Here is a 22,234-nt window from a genome sequence, read left to right on the forward strand (position 1 = left end):
TGTACCGGGCTCAACACGCCTCTAGTACAGTAACGGAATGTACCGGGCTCAACACGCCTCTAGTACGGGAACGGAATGCACCGAGCTCAACACGCCTCTAGTGCGGGGACGGAATGCACCGAGCTCAACACGCCTCTAGTGCTGGGGAACGGAAAGCACCGAGCTCAACACGCCTCTAGTGCTGGGGGACGGGAAGCACCGAGCTCAACACGCCTCTAGTGCTGGGGGACGGGATGCACCGAGCTCAACACGCCTCTAGTGCTGGGGGAACGGGAAGCACCGAGCTCAACACGCCTCTAGTGCGGAGGCACGGGAAGCACCGAGCTCAACACGCCTCTAGTGCGGAGGAACGGGAAGCACCGAGCTCAACACGCCTCTAGTGCTGGGGACGGGATGCACCGAGCTCAACACGCCTCTAGTGCTGGGGAACGGGAAGCACCGAGCTCAACACGCCTCTGGTGCTGGGGGACGGGATGCACCGAGCTCACCACGCCTCTAGTGCGGGGGAACGGGAAGCACCGAGCTCAACACGCCTCTAGGGCTGGGGAACGGGATGCACCGAGCTCAACACGCCTCTAGTGCTGGGGGACGGGATGCACCGAGCTCAACACGCCTCTAGTGCTGGGGGACGGGATGCACCGAGCTCAACACGCCTCTAGTGCTGGGGGACGGGAAGCACCGAGCTCAACACGCCTCTAGTGCTGGGGGACGGGATGCACCGAGCTCAACACGCCTCTAGTGCGGGGAAGGGATGCACCGAGCTCAACACGCCTCTAGTGCTGGGGGAGCGGGATGCACCGAGCTCAACACGCCTCTAGTGCAGGGACGGGATGCACCGAGCTCAACACGCCTCTAGTGCGGGGAAGGGACCCACCGGTGGCGCCTACCGGCGGGGGCGGGCCCGGAGGCCCAACTGGCGAAGTCCCCCAAGGATACTCCTTATATAGGGCCAGAAAGTGCTTGGAGGGTGGGGGGAAGTACCCAGTACCAGCCCCCCGGCGAAAGTACTGGGCACTTTTCCCTCAGCACTTTCCCTCAGTTCCTTTCCCTCGTGTCACTGAGTACCTTTCCTGGTGCTTTCCCTCAGGTCTTTCCCTCAGGTTTTTCCCTCAGTGCTCTTCCCTCATGTCACTAAGTACCTTTCTTGGTATATACCTGAGGTCTTTAAAACTACTTCATTACACTCCCCCCTTTCTTTCCAGAAATAAATAAAAAAGATAAAATATCTTTCCATCTTCTCAAAATTATCTCCATCTTCCATCTTTCCATACCTTTATCCTCAAAAGTGGAAAAAAATGTTTTCCACCTTAGACATTTATTTTTCTCTCTTACTCTTTTTTTTCCCCCTTTTTTTTGACTCACCCTGTTAGCTTGAACTTCAGGTCTTAACCTATATTTTAAGCTACTATATTTAAATAACCACACCTTTTTTGTCAAACCAAATATATTTATATATAGAAGGGTGTTTTTTTCGTGTCTAGTTCACGTTGGTGACTAATTAGTATAGTTAGTTTTATTTATCAAAAATCGGTGAAACCCATCGCAATCGACGGTTACTTTCAAGGTTTACGACAATTATTCATCCCACTTAGTTGATATCAAAGTGATAGTGGTAGTGCCATCAAAATATTAAAATGTTAATTTATTAAATGGGTAAAAATGAGTATAAAATATTAATATGACTATTGCGTAGTTTACAAAATATGGTTGATTTCCTCAATGCATACAATATTTCCGATACTTGGTACGAGTTAATATTACAGTACTTAAATTACTTGCTTCATCTCCTTTTGAAAACCACTTCGGTTAGTATTCGAATCGTGACGAATAATCGCCATATTTTTAGTAAACACAACCAAAATTTGTTAAGCTACCATGCTATTATTATGAATTAGTTAACTGTTGCAATTTGTTTGTTTATAGATTAATTATGATCAAACTTGGAAAATTAATTATTTTATACTAAGTTATTGATATTTTACAAAAAAAAAAACACACTAAAATAACCTACCTATAGCAGCAAACCTAGGTACCTGTTGAATCTAATTTTATTTAAATACAATTAATAAAACATCCAATCAAATGGAAATTTGCTGAGTCTGCAGGTTTGCTGTGGCAGAGTGGTTTTACTCATAAAATAAGCTGAAATTTTAAGATTTCATAGTATCACACTATTTAACTAAATGGGATAAACTATCATAATCCTTGAAAGTAACGGTCAATTTCCATGTGTTTCACCTATTTTTGATAAATAGAAAAAAACTAAATATTCTTAATAACAAATAACTCAAAAACCGTTGGGTTTAGAGAAAGATAGTAAATACAAAAAATGTGTATTTTTAGATTACCTACATTTTGTACATTTAGCTTTTTCCTGTATCTCTAATAATAAAGTCACTATAGCGAAAAATACAGAAATATGCCGCCATTTTGCAATATGGCGGCCGTAGCACAGCTTCAATTTTAGGGGACTTTTAGTATGTTCAAAAGGAAGGTACACCCAACATCTGTACCAAATTCCCCGGTTGTGCTAATTTTTTTTAGGTTTATGGAATTTTTCTCTTATTTTTACTGCACTATATACTCACTATTCACAATTTTATATAAACTATACCCACTGATATACTATCTGGTACCTAATTATTGTCTATGTATAAGAATGTTATTCATAAAAATAAAAATAACATGCACGTTTCGGAAATTTGAAAATAACACAATAAAATGTAGCACTTTGTAATGCAATAAGTTACTCTCAGTCTATTTTATTCAATCATTTTATATTATGAGCAATTTTTAGCCTACAAATCTTAGATTACCAATTGAATAACAATAAACCTAAACAAGAAAAAAATTTCTATGTGAATTTTGAATGATCATGATAAAGTCTTATTCAGTTGGACAACGTTATCTATCATCGGAATTATATTAAAATATTCCAATAACGAACATAGATAGTTTGGTTATTCCACATGTGCAGTGGATATACCTTGAGAACATTTAAATTATGAAACCCCCAATTTCAACTTGGTACTGCACAGGGTGACGTGCGCAAGGTCTCATAAACAAACGCTTGGATAATATCTGCCTTTTAATCCTCCCATTGTGTAGGTAACAGTGTGCTATACATCCGAAAAAAAAACAACGACGGCCCTATGTTTCCGGCAAACTACATTCCCAAATTTACCTAATTCTGATAGTAATGTTTCGTCAGAGTTTCATGGTAAACGCGTTATCTAAATCCAGTCAGTACAATCAGAAGCTTTAACTTGAAATGAGCAAGTTTTGTATTTGTAACAATGCAGTATTTTTTATAATATTTAGCAATATTCTGAATAATAATGGCCACTTATCAGTAATAATGTTTGTAAACAAGCTCGTAGTATAAAATGGGTAAAATAGCCATTCTCTACTTCTCTGCCATATCTTCAGTAGCCTCCCTCATCGATATTTATTATTTCGTGAATACATCAGTTAGGGATGTAATAATCAACCAAACTAAAGGTACAGCATTTGTTCGTAAATTACATAGAATCAATCCATTTAAGTTTGTTTCTTTCGGATCTAATTTTATTCTCTCGCGTCTTTAAAAACCGCCCAAAATGCAAACAGACTTGTGATTATTGATGGCTCGTTGTTGGGTCAGCAAAAATGTACTCAGATGAATTGCATGAATGTGGGGGGCTTAAAGGTTTTCGCCAAAAATAAATATAATAATTAAAGTTTGTGGTTGGAATGGGAACTAAATCTCTCTGGTTTCATTGTTTTAACTAAACGAACTAGAATATCAGAATTGAAAAAAATACGCATATAAAAACTGGTGTCACCTCTAGTGTAATCCCTAAATTTGGCCATCCATATTAATTGGATTGCCAGTTCCCCAGTAGTAAAATTATTTTAAATCGCAAAATTGAATCAGTTGCTGAAATAAAAATAATCTGTATTAAGTGGACATGCACGGTGAATTAAAAAACAAACCATTAAAACGTGTATATTTGTGCGATGCGCATCTATGTAAAATCGTCAGGACTGTTCAAATATATTAGGTGTCCAAATCCTTAGTATTTTCATGTTACCGCGCCACCCACACATTCGACCGGTTTTCTAGTGACCTGAGGTCAAGGTGGGAGGGTAAACGTTCCTAGGGACATCAACACGCAATAAAACCTTCCCAGACACCAACGTAGTTCCCTCGCAGAACCAGAACGTATTGCGATGTCATTAGCTGAAGCATTTCAACAATTGCCCAGACTCAGACGAGCCACGTAGGCAATCAACAATGTGTTTGCAGAGTTCAAGGTCGCCGGGTACGTGAGGGATCAGCACATCACGACTGTAGTACTTGACGTTTCGATTTTCTTACGCTCGTGCAAGTGGCGACTTCTGCAATTTATTATTTCCGGATAGTTATCTTACTAATATTATATATGTGAAAGTTTGTGTGTTTGTTTATTTGTTTGTTTGTTTGTTTGAAGTTCAATCACGCTTTAACTACTGGACGGATTGGGCTGAAATTTGGAATGATGATAGCTCACATTCCCGATTAACATATAGACATATTCTTATCTCAAAAATCCTGTCGGGCTGCGCCCCAGTGGCTCTGGAGTTTCCCATGTTAACCTTATGAGTATTCATATTTAAAGGGATTAAAGAATTCTGTCAGCTGTTTCAATTGCACAAGTTGTTCTATGATATTCAATATTATTAAAAGTTATAAGGTTCACCAACAGGGTGCAGCACTATTAATTTTAGCGAATTTCCCATATAGGGAATAAGCTATTACCGTAGTACTCATGGTAAGACCTGGACGCGAAACCGATTTTTTTTTCGTTTTGAGGTCCCTAGAGGCCAAAAACACCATCCGTTCAAATTCATATATATATATATATTTATATATATATATATATATGTGTCCGTCAGCACGATAACTCGAGCAAAAATGATCCGATTTTGATGAAATTTGGTACAAACGTGTAAACTTACGTTTATTCGAACGAGTTCGCGATCCAGCATGATCGGATCATGGGAACAGGGGTTTACGGGGGTTTTATGGGGTAAAAATAGGTTTTTCCCTTTTTTGACCCAAAAAACATAAAATTTAGCAATTTCTTTCCAAACTATTTTGTAGAGCTTAAAAAAACAAATAATTTAGTATATTGAAGCGTAACTATGCGCCTAATGGTTACGGAGAAAATTCCAAAAAATTATAAATTTAAAATTCCCATGTTGTTCTTATGGAGAATAAGTAAACTGTTGTAGTTTGCTTGTTTGTGAACATATTTTGATCAAATTTGGAAAGTGTTTTTATTTCTTACTAACTATTCACATTTTACAAAAAAAAAAAAAAAAACAGTTTTACCCTCCCTGATGCAGCAAACTTAAGTACTTGTTAAACTAATTCTATTTAAATGAAGAATAAATGTTATATTTTTAGGTAGACATTTCAGTGTAAATCCAATCAGTCAAATGGAAATTCGCTTAGTCTGCAGGTTTGCTGCGGCGGGGGTATTTTCATTTATGACAACACTAGCTGTAACCCGCGGGCTTTGCCCCGTTTAACTTCTTAATTTTCAAGATTATCTCGTTCGCATGGCTCAATCACGTCCTGGTTGAAGTTTGTTCGCTACGCTCACTCACCTTTAGGTTGGAGCTCGTTCGCTACGCTAACTCGCCTCCAGGTTGAAGTTCGTTCGCTACGCTCACTCACCTTTTGGTTGCAAATTAGCTGTTGTCATAAATGTAAAAGAAATAATAGTGCTGGACCCTGTTGGTAATCCTTGTAACTTTAATGCTATGAACATCATAGAACCAACTTGTTTAGTTGAAAAAGCTGTTAAGATTCAATAATTCCATTTCTCATAAGGTTAACATGGGAAACTCCAGAGCCACTGGGGCGGAGCCCGAAAGGATTTTTGAAATAAGAATATGCCTATATGTTAATCGGGAATGTGAGCTATCATCATGCCAAATTTCAGCCCAATCCGACCAGTATTTTTGGCGTTCACTTGTCACAAACATACATCCATACATCCAAACTTTCTCATTTATAATATTATTAGTAGGATAGCTAATTTTAACCAAGCCGCAACAAAAAGCTGTGATGCACAATGAGAACTGTTAAAGTAGGATTGTTTACAAGTTTATGTTTTTATAAATAATGTTTCAATATTGTGTGAATATTCGATCATTTACTTTTTTTGTTTAGGTGTAGTGGTAGAGCATTATGGCACAGACAATATAATACTTTAATGTAATGTATGGTTAAAGTATTATATTGTCTGTGATTATGGCTATGGTGTATGTGTTCTATAGCTTCCGTAAATTAAAAGAATCAAATTTACTCAAATTGTGTCCTCTTCCATTGCAAACACAAAGCATGAGTATAACTGCAATAAGCATGTTACTTATACGCCAACCCCGTACGAAGGACGGGTATTCTGCTAGTACTTATATACAAATCTTCGAAAGAAATGGAAATTTCGCTAATTGGGTAGAAAAGTTAAATCGGAGATTGGTCTGCAGTTTGCTCCACTGAGGATTTTAGGCTATCATTGGTGATTCTACTTATCTCCCTATAGAGGGAAGTAGCTATTGCCATTTTCTGCATGGTAAACCTAGGTCCGAAAAAACTTTATTAGGTGTATGGGTATGTTAATTAGTGTATAATATTATTCTTACATCAATGAATCTAAATTAAAAGTGATATTCACCAAATATCTTCAATGCTATACGTATATTGATATTACCTTGTTATGAATATACGGTTTGTCAAGTAGTAAAATGTATTATACTCAAGAATTTGTTGGAAAATGAGCTATTAGGCTTATGAAAGGTCGTCAAAACAATGTAAGGAAATTAATTAGCAACAATCCCAAATACATATTTAGAAAATCCTATTATAAAGTGAGGTTATAAATATATTTTAACTTGTCGAAAAAAAACCCCGCTCTAAATTCGCTTTAACTACAGTGTTATTGATCTGCTTCAATTGGTTATTTAATATTTAATTTATATGGTCTGCAAAGATTGACTGGGGTACATTTTTGCTATACTATTCGACTAATCAATTGTTCGTTAATAAATAACTACGTTGCGAAATGTATTGTATATTAAATGATGCGAAGTACATTAACACCAGAAGTTGCAGTCCCCTAACAAGAAGCAGCATTTCACAGGTTACAGATTCTTAGTTCCACAAATGAATCACTCTCTTTACAGGTAAGCCACTATCGTGTAATGAGACACTGGTTAACAATGGAAGTTGATTGGTACCTATAAACATCATGGACCATTAAACCTCAACTGATTGTTCCGGACGGATAGTTTACAGCAAGAATGAATGATTAGTAAACTCAGTTCTGACCTCATTCGCATACTTGGACATTGCAATGGTTGCAACAGGATTATAGTTGGGTTTAACTTACTTGGGGCTATACATCATATGGTTAAGGTGGCTGGTTACTGGTAAAATATCTTACAACAGTTACTTAGGGTTCTGCAAGCAGGTCCATTGTCGTATTTTGTAAAATGTAAAGTTGGTTGGATGGGTTTTGTGCCATATTAAGTTTATTGGCGTTGATAATGACAAATAAAAGAAGTTTAGTGTATTTTGGGTTAATTTTAATTGTTCTGCCGTGTACTATGGTTATGTTAAGATAGGCTAATAAAATGCCAGAGTATAATCTGGAGTTGTAATAGTAATCGATGACACGAACCTGATTATCCTAAAACTGATCAGACTTCCCTATGTAAAAATTAATTTTTTGTGTTATTGGATGTGTATGCAAAGACTAGTCTAGAAAACTAGTGAACCCGTGCGTCTCAACGTGCCGCAAAAAACATATGAATTTAGAAAACAAATTCATCGTGTTATATATTGACTCTTAGTCGAAAATAAAATACAGTAATGAATGAAGCTTTAGAAGGAAAGCAGACCATCCATTTTCTAGCTGTATATGTCTTATATTTAGTAAATTAATAAGCTATCGAGTATTTTATAGTTATTTTAAGATTTAAAAACACATTTAATAAAACATTTTAACAAAACTATAGCATATGGCACAAAATATATAGCATATTTGAAGAACATAAAAATGCTTCTTGAAGAAACACTTTTAAAGATATCCCCAAAATATCTATTTTATTTACAAAAGAACTTCCTTGGATAACTTACTAAGTTTTTATTCGTGAAATCACCTTCAGGAAGATTGCCCTGGTCAGAATTAAATTGTTTGTTAACTATTTTGTTCACTTGTAACCTGGTTCCATTAATGAGGCCCTTTGGTGTATTGATATTCCTCACCAATAAAACCACTGCCCCCTTTTTACTTTCTCCCCCTATACCATAGTATATGGAGAAAGTATTGTTTTCGTCAAAATTTTCGAGTTTGAGTTTTGAGTGGATATATTCGTTTTGGGTCCCCCTGGACCCAAAAAAGTGGTTTTTGAAGTGATGTCTGTGTGTGTGTGTGTGTGTGTGTGTGTGTGTGTGTGTGTGTGTGTGTGTGTGTGTGTGTGTGTGTGTGTGTCTGTATGTGTCTGTGTGTCTGGATGTGTACAGAGCTAGGGACTACACCTGTGGTCCGATTTCAATGAAATTTGGTATGTAGGTTCTAATCCGTGGTATCTCCAGGCGTTTTTTTCATTTTTTTGAAATTTTGATTTTTTATGGGGATTTTCCCATAAAAACCCATAAAAAACTGGAAAAATCGGATTTTCTCAAAAATGGCCCAAACGATTTTGATAAAAATTTAGTATGTTGTAGCCCTTTAAATTCTGAACAAAATGGTACAAATCCCATTTCTGTAAAAATTACGGTTCAAAAGTTATGGTAAATTATGTTATTTTTCCATAAAACCCCCATAAAATAACAAAAAATAGGATTTTAGACAAAAATCCGGTTTTGATTCAACAGAGTATGTTATGATATTTACAATTTTGATAGTTTTTGTCATTTTTTAGAAAATTTTATTTTTAATGGGGATTTTCCCATAAAACCCCATAAAAAACTGGAAAAATAGGATTTTCTCAAAAATGGCCAGAACGATTTTGAAAAAAATTGAGTATGTTATAGTCCTTTATATTCTAAACAAAATGATACAAATCCCATTTCTGTAAAAATTACGGTTCAAAAGTTATGGTAAATTATGTTATTTTTCCATAAAACCCCCATAAAATAACAAAAAATAGGATTTTAGACAAAAATCCGGTTTTGATTCAACAGAGTATGTTATGATCCTTACAATTTTGATAGTTTTTGTCATTTTTTAGAAAATTTTATTTTTAATGGGGATTTTCCCATAAAACCCCATAAAAAACTGGAAAAATAGGATTTTCTCAAAAATGGCCAGAACGATTTTGAAAAAAATTGAGTATGTTATAGTCCTTTATATTCTAAACAAAATGATACAAATCCCATTTCTGTAAAAATTGCGGTTCAAAAGTTTTGGTAAATTATGTTATTTTCCCATAAAAATCCCCATAAAATAACGGAAAATCGGATTTTCCCAAAATTGGCTAGAACGATTTTGATAAAAATTTAGTATGTTATAGTCCTTTAAATTCTGAAGAAAATTGTACAAATCCCCTTTCCGTATATTTACTCTCACCGCTTACTCATGAGAAAGGTTGTTGACAATCTTATGGGAGAAAGTATGTGTCAGAATGCTGATACCGTTTATTTTTAAATCTGTTTCTTGGCAATCCACTGAATAAAGTAGTATGATCCATTATGGTTACACTTTAAGTTACTCAAAACATTATTAAACTTAATATACATTTACAGGCATAATAGGCCCTACACATCATTTTTTTATGTAGTAGACTTTGACTATTTTCAACTAAAAACGTATGTTTTTATAAATAAAAATTATCTCCCATGCTATCCTTATGGAGAAAAACTGACTTTAAGGGCCTCTGACGCCCTTACCAACGACTTTATTAAAAATCTAATACCGTTGGGCACAACTACACGTTTTAACCTTTATTTTGAGACCTCAAACGTCAAAATCGGGCGAATATTAACGGAGGAGTTCGATTAACAAAAAACGGCTTAGCCTGTATATATAGATATAGATAGATAGATGCTAAAACAATCGGATTCTTCGGCGCCGCCGCAGCCAAGGTTAGAACAAATTGTTCAGATTACTACAAATCAACCGCATCTCCCTGAATTGCAGCTTAAATGAACTGTTATGCAAAATTGACCACGGCAATAATGCACTGTTTAGTGTTTACGTCACCTATTGGTATATGCGATTCTGCGGTTTGATGAGTTATTGAGTTTCTCATTAAACCCTTTCTTGGAGGATAAACCAATCAATATTCTGGTATTTTGTTAGAAGGTTCCTTATGTCACTGTTAATAATGAATTCATGGAAGATTCCCGTGGCTTTTGATACCAATAAAAAATATAACAACTCCAAACGTCAGTTAGGATGTAAAAACCCCGAGAGTTTTAATTATTTAGAACACCAACTATGCAATAGTAAATTGAAATTAAAATTGATGAAGCTATTGTTATAAAAAAAAATTTTGCAAGCTTTCTATTATCAGCAAAAATTTATTGTTAGGGTATAAAATAACGGTTGATTAGCCTTGGGTATCTTTGTGCGTCCAAAGATTGCCATCTTGCTGTTAAAATAACTTAAACTGCAAAAGTGTTTAAAAAACTTTAAAATAACTTAATACACATATTACTTGTGTCGCCCACTGTTTGTGACAAACCTTCATACATATTAAGCATTTTCAACCTTGGAGTTTATAATTAAAACCCAGCCAGTTTATGGTACAATATTACGTTTCCTACTCCCGACCTTCCGTTCGCCATCAAAGACCATCTCCTCATCCTCATCACCCTTGACCCGGTTGGTCTCACTCTGGACTTCTCGATATATGTGAAATATAAACAGATGATTGAATTCATTAGGAGAATAGCAAAAATGAAAACCCGAGTATACTATATAAATATGAATTCAAGTAATGTTTGATATTTGTTTTGTAATAATGATAGTCTTCGGTATTAAACGTTTTATGAGGGTGGTTTGCACATTCTCACAAATTTCGTATTTAATCAATTACCTTATCTCAGATGTTTTTAAATAAATAGCCTATTTTGAAATGTAAGGAATTTAAAAAAAAGTTGTACAATTACTTGTTGTGAAAAAATATGATATAAATGAAAACAATGAATTTGACGTGGGTTTACTTTGTTCACATTGGGTGTACTATGAAGAAAGTTCCGAAGAGCGTATATCTACAAAAAAGTAAAACAGTAATTTAGTTGGTTTGGTTAATTATTTACAAAAGTAGATAAATTACATTTTAGAACCCAAACCGGTGAATAGGCTACAACCGATAAAACTTCGTGACCTAAACTTTGTCCACAAAAATATTAATGCACAAAAGTTACATGTGATAGCTGACTAAGAAGATTGTTTATTTAAACTACGTACAATTCTAAACCATGATGTTATATGGTTGGTAAAATAGTTGATTTTTAGTGTTTAAACCACACTGTAAACTATGTCCCCGCCCATATAAAGTGCATCAGAGCATTCGTTATCGTGTTAAATTTGTATGATCAATCTACATCAGTGATCAACAAAGCTGAGATAATGGTATTTTGTGTACCCCTATGTCGTGGCCTGTCTGTATGTATGCCTGGCACGATATGACCTAGTGTACGAGCCACTTCCGGCCTGCCAAAGGGGCGCTGGCGCTGGCGCCCTGGGCGTCACTAGGTCAGGGGCGCCCTCACCCATCACCCATCCGAGCCAAAGGCCGCCTTGCGCTTTGCAGTTTTGCAAAACAAGTCGAGGAAGACGCAACTGTCGAGGTCAACCTACGACATTCCTATGTCTATACTATCGCTATCAGTTGCCAATATTGAAAATACTTTCAGCTAATGGGACTAAAGCGGCGAAGATTTCTTGTTGGGACGCGCTATTTAGGTGGTCACTAACACTAGATTGGGTGATGAGTTGTCTATAAAGGAAAATCTACGGTACAGTATCGAGGCCGGGGCACCAAAAACCAAAGTGATTCAACCAATAAATTACCTACCCACAGCCGGTCAAGTTCTTGAAAGGGTTAGAAATGTTTGATTATTGTTTTGACAGCATTTGAAGCCTAATTTATATAAGAATGCTTGATATTTAGGCACTCAGCTGCAGTTTTATTTAGATTTATCATAGACTAGCTGGCCCGACAGACGTTGTCCTGTCCTAATGTGGTTTTATGTCAAGTGGCTCAATCACGTCCTGGTTGAAGTTCGTTCGCTACGCTCACTCACCTTTAGGTTGGAGCTCGTTCGCTGAGCTTACTTGCCTGCAGGTTAGGTCGTTCGCTACGCTAACTCGCCTCCATGTTGAAGTTTGTTCGCTACGCTCACTTACCTTTTGGTTGTAAATTATCTGTTGTCATAAATTAAAAAAATAATACAGTAGTGCTGCACCCTGTTGGTAAATCTATTAACTTTTTATGCTATTGAACATCACAGAGTCAAAAAGTTTAGATGAACCAGCTGTTAAGATTCTTTAATTCCATTTAAATATGAGTACTCATAAGGTTAACCACTGGGTAAACTCCAGAGCCACTGGGGTGGAGCCCTTTTGACGGATCTGCACCAAACTTCACACAAACCATCCTCGAATAATACTTAATGAAAGTTTCATTACAATCTGTCGGGCGGTTTCGGAGTCCATAAAGGACAAACAAACAAACATACAAACAAACATACATACATAGATACAAACAAGCATACATTGGATTTTATATATATAGATACCTCACCGGGTAAGGTTTCTTATTACGGTGATTACCTGGATAACCGACACTAAACTTTTAAAGCATAAAAATCTTAGTTACCGGTATGTGAATTTTTGTCCCGGTTTACCTACGCTAAATAAATTAAGATTTCAAATCCTACCAGTATGTCTGTTATGTTACATAAACTGATTATGTTCTTCATTAAATCGTATGAGTCCATATAACGATTTTAACGAATCCAAGGTGTCTACATTACATCTGAATTAAATCACAAGTCTTGTAGAAGGTTAGCCGACTTTTTTTCAGTGTCACAAATATTTGTACCCGCTTATCTGCGCCCTTGTGGCTCACATCTGATTTACTACTGTTTGCCCTAGGCTCAACTCGACGTTGTGTTATGGCATTACTCGTGACGTCATTACTATCTCTGTCTCTGTCACTCCCCTTCCCACTCTCTTATCATCTCATTTGATACATCGCGTTCTTGGCTTCAATTTACTTTGTGGTTTTTAAGTGAGTTTATAGGTTTGTCTGGATAGCCGAGTGGTTATAGTGTTCACCATCGATTCCGAAGGTCGCTGATTCGATTCCAAAGCGATTTTAAACACAGATGCCATTTGAGCTATCAATTATTGGTGCTATCAAAACCCTAACAATATATAAACGTGGACGTTACATGAACAGGTTTTAGAACGCAATCGGCAATCTTACATAAACCTGCCGTAGATGAACACAAAGTAGAATCTAACACAATTGTAAGACACGTTTAAATTATTACACCTGGTAACCGTTTTCCTGACGTTTAAGAGAAACTTTCAAGAATGACAATCGAATAATTTGCTTATTTCTGATGATTGCTCCACATACTCAAAAAATTTTATTAGGTAAAACAAACCAGGTACTCTTAACTTTGAAGGCCAAGTAGCTAACCAAACTTAAGATGTATCAAACGTTTGAGGTATAAAAACAATTTTTATTGTAATTGTGATACTGTACTTATAAAATAACCGTTTTATAATTTCCCGATTTTCACGGAAATTAGGTATCCCAACAATGATATTATGTGTAACCTATTGTAAGGCTATTGACATTAGACACCCATAAATTTGGTCCTGCGTGTAACTTATTAATCAACTCTTTCCTAAACAACATTTCAAACATCAGATGATATAACATTAGATTAAGATTTTTTTTCTGTTGGGATTCAAGATTATTTATTTTTGTAAATGTACATTATATCCATTAAATGTAGTGATATATTTGATAGAAGGAAAACTATCCTCTACAAGACTGCAAGTATGTGTGTGAGATGTTTACTGTCCAGGATGCTTCGGTAAAATAAAATTGCAGTAGCCTATTCATAGAAAAACTAATGTCATCGTAAGTTCAGCACAGAATGGTTATCATATAATCGTGCTGCAAGTGGCTTGTATTAGGTAGACAAAGGACAAGTAAACCGGATCTTCTGTAGTGACTGCAATAGTGCGTTTTCGCACGAATAGACACGACTCACGTGACACGTGCCTTCCCGATGTCCATTGATTATAGACTTTAGTTATACATTCCATTTCCATGTTAAAGTTGTAGCTTGAGATTAAATGGTCGTGACGTGGTTTAATTGAGCATTCGACAACAATTAAATTTATGTCATACTGATTTCAATCGAACACGCAAACAGTTAGACAAAGCAAAATTGAAAGGACAACTTATTGCAGACTATATTATTATCTTAAATGTCACTGAAAATATTATATTACCTTAAACTGAGCGAGAAAATTTTTTGACAACAGCGCATTTTGTCATTGGGGAATTGGAATACGTTCTATTTGAAAAAAGTGCTACATTTGGTAAAATATAAAGTTGTTGTTTATTTATTAATAGCTACTGTACCCGTACTTTGCAACAGAAAGAAAAAATACTCCCGCCGCAGCAATCCTGCATACTAAGGGAATTGCCATTTACCCGGCTAGATTTTACAAAAATATTCCCTTAAAACTATCAGATGTATTTCTTATTTAAATAACATTAATTTTATTGAGTACTTTGGCTTTCTGCTATTTAAGTAATTAGAATGAGAATTGGGTATTGATTTGGAAGATAATGAGGCATTTGTTATCGAAATGTTGATAGCTTAGTATAAAATAAACAAAATTGCCAACTTTTATTAAAATATGTCCATAAACAAGCAAACTACAACAGTTTATTTATCCTTCATAAGAATAACATGGGAATTTTAAAATTTTAAAAAGTGAATAGGTTGAAGAAAACACGAAAGAGAGTCTAAACAGTGACAGTTTTTGAAAAAGGTAGAAATTACGAAAATCTTTGAACATGTAATATAGTCGAGCATTAAATTTTAGTGCAAAGGAGAATAGAAACGATAAACAATTAAAATAGAAAGTTATAGAACGTAAAAAAATAGTATAAAAAAGCATATGTACATGAATCACATCTGTATTATGAATAATCAGTCCTAGAAATATCAATCAAAACATCACAAGAGAGTAATAATTAGTAACAATATGTCCAACTAATGGTATAGCGAAGGTCGATGTCAATATTGCGATTTGATATTCGCAACAACGGGCTGATTGTTGATTGTTGGCTCAGTCGGTCAAGTGCAGACGACATGTCAACAGCTGATCAGGAAGTGGAGATCAGCTGATCCATTGTTGTGACGTCACCTGGCCTCCGCGCCGCGGGAACCGATTTATGATTCTCTGATAAACCCGTTATTAACATGTTTTAATTGATGTAATTATCGGGTTTGTGTGCTGACCTCCACGGCGAGGAAGTAAGATCCATCCGGCGTCCGATCTAGACGGCGATCAAGGAAGTGTCTCAAGAGCCATTCTATTTCTGTATTTTACGCATTTGTTAATAATAACAACCCGTGTGTACTAAACATGCTCCGTGTAGTTTTAGCGAATTTCCCATATAAGGAAAAAGCTATTACCGTAGGTCTCATCGTAAGACCTGGACCCGGGACCGATTTAATTTTTCGTTTTGAGGTCCCCATAGGCCAAAAACACCATCCGTTCAAATGCATGTGTATATTAACAAACAATTATCAATGAACACAAATCATCCGATTTTCATGAAAATTGGTATAAACGTGTAAACCTACATTTATTCGAACGAGTTCGCGAACCAGCATGATCGGACCATAGGAACGGGGGTTTATGGGGGGTTTTATGGGGTAAAAATGGGGTTTTCCCATTTTTGACAACCCGTGTGAAATTTTGGAATTTCTTTCCCCACCATTTTGTAGAGCTTAAAAAAGGAAATAATTTAGTATAATGAAGCATTGTTGTATGCCTAATGGTTAGGGAGCAAATTCAAAAAAGTGCAAATTTAAAATTCCCATGTTATCATTACGGAGAAAATGAAAACTGTTGTAGTTTACTTGTTTATGGATATATTTTGATAAAATTTTGCAAATTTATTTATTTCTTCCTATATTATTGACGTTTGGTAAAAAAACACTGATCACCTTCCCCGTAGCAGCAAACCTAAGCACTCTTTAAATGTAATGTTCTTTAAATTGTGAATAAATATGTCTTATTTATGGAAATATTTTAGTAGGCCTAAATATGTAATCACTAATCAGACAAGTTTAAATTCACTTAGTATGCAGGTTTTCTGTGGCGGGGGTATTAATGAAATTTATGGGTATCAATTAGCTACTTAATATACAAATAATATTTTTGCTTTTGTACGTTAGTGGGCGTTTAGCCACTACACTGGGAACATTTCGTATCGCTCTGTATACAAGGAAACAGACACCTCCAATCAGTAGCAATGCAGAATGTACATTTGGCAGTATTGCAATATCCGTGCAGTAAACATGAATGTACATCGCGTATGACCATGAGTGTCGCGCCACCTGGCGAGTAGCGACCCTTGCAGGAATGTTGTGACCTTGTACTCGACCTTTGCTATACGTTGCAACTGTATACAGCTTGCTTCACAATTCTACATAATATGAAAATACCTGCAGACTAAGTGAATTTCCATTTCGTCTGAATTGATTTTCAATTTAATATATTTAAATAGCATTAGCCTTAACGAGTACCTAGGTTTGGTGCTAAAAGGAAAGTAATAAAGTGTGTTTTACAGTAAAATATTAATAGCTTGGAATAAAATAAATACATTTACCAAGTTTGATCAAAATATATCCATAAACAAGCAAACTTAAACAGTTTACAATATTCTCCATAAGATTAACATAAGAATTTTAGTTTAGGCTACATTTTTTTTTTTAATTTTCTTCGTTAACAATAACCGTATAAAAACACTTAATATGCTATATGATTTGTGTTTTTAAGCTTTTTAAAATGGTCTAGAGAGAAATTGGGAAATTTTGTGTTTTGAGGGTGAGAAAACCCAATTTTTACCTCATAAAAGCCCCCGTAAAATCCCGTTCCCATGGTCCAATAATGCTGAACCCATTAAAGTTTATCCTGCCTAATACCTTCAAACAAAATTTCATCAAAATCGGACAAAAGTCACTCACATTATCGCGTTCACGGACACATATATAACTCTATCTTCTTGCATGTTATACAAATTTGAAAGAATGGTGTTTTTGGCCTCTGGGGACATAAAAATGAAAAAGTAAATCGGTCCCGGGCCTAGGTCTTACCATGCCACCTACGGTAATAGCTACTTCCCTATAGGGAAATTAGCTAAAACGCCCCTTTATACACATCATTGTTCTTCATGTGTATAGGCCTAATCTAGTTTTGTCATACAAACGCTGAAGGATGACATTTCTCGTTTAGTAAACCAACTATACCTGGTAAATAAGTTTAATCAAGTAAAAGTAGTGCTAAACTCCCGATATTATACCATAAAAACATCTGCATTTGTTCGCATGGACTGACAAGGTTAAATATGAATGGGATAAGTATTCTGTTCAAAACTGTTGGTCTCAAAACATAATGCAATTTTTAAATTCTTGGAACCTACGAATATAAGCTATTTCATTTCTGATTCCGATATGAAAAGAAAACATTGGTGGCCATTTTGGCAGAAATTCTCATGTAGTTGATCAAATACGCAATCACAACAACAGATTGGCAAAGCGAGTGAGTCGTGGTCAAGATTTGCATACTTCGACCAGCTGTTCAACTCACGGTCAAGGCAAAGACACTTCGTGATGAGAATCAGCAATGTTGACATGGTTTTGATAAGGGTATACTGCGGCTGACTTATCAAATATGGATTTTATGCAAATTATGTTTGTGTAACTACCAACTAGATTACCAATAGAGATGGTGACGGATCTAACCGGCAACCTTTTGGTTTCCTGGTGAGTGATAAACATTCAGTTATCCAGCTAAATACAAAGAAAAATTACCACGTGTTTTTAGTTTTACATTTTCTAATTTAACCATACACTCCTGTGCAGTTAGTGTAGGAAAATTAAAATGTTTCAGTTTTACATCATAGGTATCTTGAATTTACGTTCCGTGTGAAATAGTTATTTGTGTAACTAGTGAGAGTGCAGCAAAGGCCATTTGCACTCGTGTTACACATTATATTTTTCCTACAGTCACTATAAAGCTTATAAATAATTAGTCTTTCAAACACTATACAACACGTTTTTAGATTAGGTAAAACCCAAGCGTTGAAGGAAATGGGAAACACTGCACCATCTGATTGTAGTCGTAGTATAGAGGTACTTATTTTCAAGAGTACACGTATAAACAGTAATAATCAGTATAACATATTTTGTAACTTTCTTACTTACGCGCCAAGAAGAAAACAGTTCGTATGCCCGTTTATACATCTGTCTTGATTTTTCTGGAAACAGGTTTAATGAAACACGGTTTGCAGTTTCTGCTACATATTTCTTCTGTGTACACATATTCACAATCACTGAGTTCATTATTCTCAACATGCTAGGCCCACTAACACAGTGTAGTCTTTAAAATACTACACTTTAGGTTATGTTCAAACCAAGCGTTGAACTAAAATAGAATATAAACACGAAATTACAGGTTAAAATCGTAGTATTAATAGTCAATCAGCTGATAATAGTAGTATCTTTAAGTGTTGCCAACCTATTTCCAAGCGTAAACGGATTACGTGCATAATAAAACCACGCTTTTTGTGTTGTTTGTTTGGAATTCTGGTGTGCGCCAAAGTATAAACCGTGCGACAAAGTAAATAAATTCAGCAATTAATTATCAACTTTCTGTACTATAATCAGTGCAAAGAAGCCAACTTTGTCGGGTCACTGCAGGGAAATAAAATTAGGGTGAATTGCGTTTTTTTCAATTCATTATTCATACATTGGATTTCCGGTATCTAGTAATATCTTTGGCAGAACCGTAAAATGTATAAAACATTATGTAAGATGTAATTAGTTATGTAGTAGGCTAGTTATCTATTTTGTGGTTTAACACCTACAAAAAACAATGAAAGCATAAGGGTCATATTGTGATTTTCGGTTTCCCAAAATTTTAATTGTATAAATAAGTAGGCATACTTTTTAAATACTTACAATATCTTCAAAAGTAAACATTTACGTCTGCAACAGGCCTGAAAAACGACAAAAGCATAACAACTATTAGGACACATATTTTGACGAGAGAAAGCCGCAGAAAATCTACTTGTTTTCGTGATAGTAATAAACCAAACACAAATTATATGAATTTAAGTGTGTTTGAATTTGCAAAAAAAAACTGTAAAAAAGATTAGAATCCTTTATACAACTGTGTCAAAACAGACATAAAACCACGCCTGCAAGCTTTTGTAGACAGTACCACTACTGTGCTGATAAGGATTAGTTTTCATACGACTGAAGGCGTTTACGTACGAAGTTCGTTTGTAATCAAAATATAAATTATTCTTTCATTTTTAACTTACAATTAGCCTATACTTGCGGGATGAAAAGGTTGGAATTCGTCAAGGAAGTTGGCATAATGTGTACAAATTTGCCGCGATATTACATTTTGTCATGAGAATAAACAGTCTGTAGAACACTTGTATTTTGAAATTTGTATTTTGGACCATAGAACATTACCCTATCATGTGTGCCCATTTTGTCTATCAGTGTCTATCACTAAGGCGTAAAGTGGCATTTAAAAAAGAAAATACCTACTTTAGATCTGTAACGCGTGTACAGTATTAGAAACGGCTGTTTTTGCTGCAGTATGACGAAAAATAAACTACATTCTTTTGGAAAGTTTATATTAGATTTGATCTTCCGTACAGTAAAATATTTTGTCCAGACTATTTGCATCCAATTTTTTTTATGTTTAAAATTCCTTATCAAAACAAAAAATGTAGCAAATGTTGTATTTTTTATGTATAGATTCTCAGCACTCCTCCCAATATATATCACACCATATAATTTACCCAATAACTGTGCTGTTTATTTTTACTGAAATTTAAATACACATACATGGTTGATTTTAAACTGGGATTTTAATATAGATGACTCAATTGTAACTACGAGGTACGTAGCCTTAGTACACTGCTAGGTACTAAGTTTATACCTAACCCTCTACACGGTGGTAAATTGGAACCGATACCACTTAAAAGTGTAAAAAATCTCAACAAACGAACCCAACAAGCAAAAAAGTGTTCAGCTCAAACCGGTACCGCCCAAACAACCAGTAAGTTACATGTAAACAAACAACATTGTAAGTGTAAGCATAGATAAAAGGAGTATAGACATGGAGTATAGTATGTATACTTCTTTTAATCTATGGTGTAAGTTACTACTGTTAAAATATTTGAGTAGTGCAGTAGTAGGTCTGGCCTCATTATTTTCTACTATAACCTACTTCACACAACGTATCTTGCCTTCTGTGTAATTGTAGCAATAAATGTTCGTTAAGTGTAATCACTGTGGCTGAGGGATTACCTAGATTAACTAATCTTTACTGCAAGAAGCAGAGAGAGTGTTTGTCAACAAACCATTCTCGTGGAGATTTAAAAACTCATCTTCCGGAAAACAGTATTTGTAATAACCTCTTCAGTGTGCCGTGTTACTTTTACGATTGGGTAAAGTTACGGTTAATTGTTAAATAGCTAATAAATAATAATTGTATAAAGTAAATCCAAAAGCTAAAATGGACCTATAACTCCGATACGGTGCAAGGAAAATAAGTTTCCGATAAGGTTTTTTTTGTTTTAAGACTTACCTCCACTCATTTAACATAAAATCACTCGTCTAGGTGTGCAGATTTGCAAAATGGTTTTAGATATCTAAATTAAGCTATCCCAAGCAAAACTACTGCTTTGAGCTAAGCTCAAAGGAAACGCAAAAACACTTTGTTTACATTGTTTGTTTACCTTTCGAATTTAAAATTCAGAATGCCCAGCTGTTTAATTTCAATTAAAGCTAATATGAGTGAAGAAATAGAAGTTTTAAATAAATACTTGTAAAAAAAAGTACAATTTGGTTTTGAAAGATGAGAATCAGACCTAATACGTATTCTTTTAAACTTCAGGAATGTCGCCAGCCGAGATAGCGTGATAAATGCGAACAATTTAAAATGATTAGTAATAATCATACTAATATTATCTATATACAGTATATAAAGCTCAAATACCACTGACTCACTCATCACGAAATCTCAGAAACCATAAGACCTAGGAACCTGAAACTTGGCAGGCATCTTCCTTTTGGGTAGTCACTAAGAAAGGATTTTACCCTCCAACCCAGTGGCTCTGGAATTTCCCATGTTAACCTTATGAGTAGGTACTCATATTTAAATGGAATTAATGAATCTTAAAAGCTGTTTCAATTAAACAAGTCGGTTCTGTTCTATGATGTTCAATAGCATTAAAGTTACAAGGATTACCAACAGGGTGCAGCACTAGTATTTCTTTTTCATTTATGACAACAGCTAATTTGCAACCAAAAGATGAGTGAGCGTAGCAAACGAACTTCAACCTGGAGGCGAGTGAGCGTAGCGAACGAGCTAACCTGAAGGCAAGTGAGCGCAGCGAACGAGCTCTAACCTAAAAGTTAGTGAGCGTAGCGAACGAACTTCAACCAGGACGTCTGACGTGATTGAGCCATGCGAACGAGATCATCTTGAAAATTAAGAAATTAAACGGGGCAAAGCCCGTGGGTTACAACTAGTAATAAATAAATTTAATATTATAAACTCATTTATTTCTAACAAAATGTTTATGATTCCTAGTGTGTCCAGGGTCTCCATCCAACCGAGAAAACTAAGAACTGAACTTTGATCTTGACGACTGGGAAAAAGATGTGAAGTGCTGTACGTATGTTCGTATGGTATCGAAAAACCCTATGGATTCTATGTATAGAAGGGAAGTTTGCTACTTTTCCATTTAACTTGTGCAATAACACACTGCTATCCAGTAGCTGCAAAAATATATATAGTTATATAATTACATAGGCCTATTCCAGCGAAACTTCAAACAGTTACATTTTTCAAAAGGGCTATTCTGAGTCCATTACACGATTATTGTTTTGAAA

General features: G+C 35.5%; 1 protein-coding gene across 2 annotated transcripts in view; it reads right to left on the bottom strand.

The window, feature by feature from the left end:
- The window catches only part of LOC128994477 (UNC93-like protein), a 166,273-nt gene that overhangs the window by 139,630 nt on the left and 4,409 nt on the right, over positions 1-22,234 (bottom strand). Inside the window, exon 2 of one of the 2 annotated variants that reach the window (XM_054419059.1) lies at positions 19,277-19,314. The exons of the other annotated variant lie outside the window; for it this stretch is intronic. The gene's annotated coding sequence lies outside the window, so the exon portion shown is untranslated. The remainder of the gene's footprint in view (positions 1-19,276; positions 19,315-22,234) is intronic. 2 annotated transcript variants of the gene reach the window in all.

The sequence above is a fragment of the Macrosteles quadrilineatus genome, unplaced genomic scaffold (genome assembly GCF_028750875.1).
Source record: "Macrosteles quadrilineatus isolate MER2022 unplaced genomic scaffold, UCM_ALF_1.0 Scaffold_5__1_contigs__length_97177068, whole genome shotgun sequence".
Lineage (NCBI taxonomy): Eukaryota > Metazoa > Arthropoda > Insecta > Hemiptera > Cicadellidae > Macrosteles > Macrosteles quadrilineatus.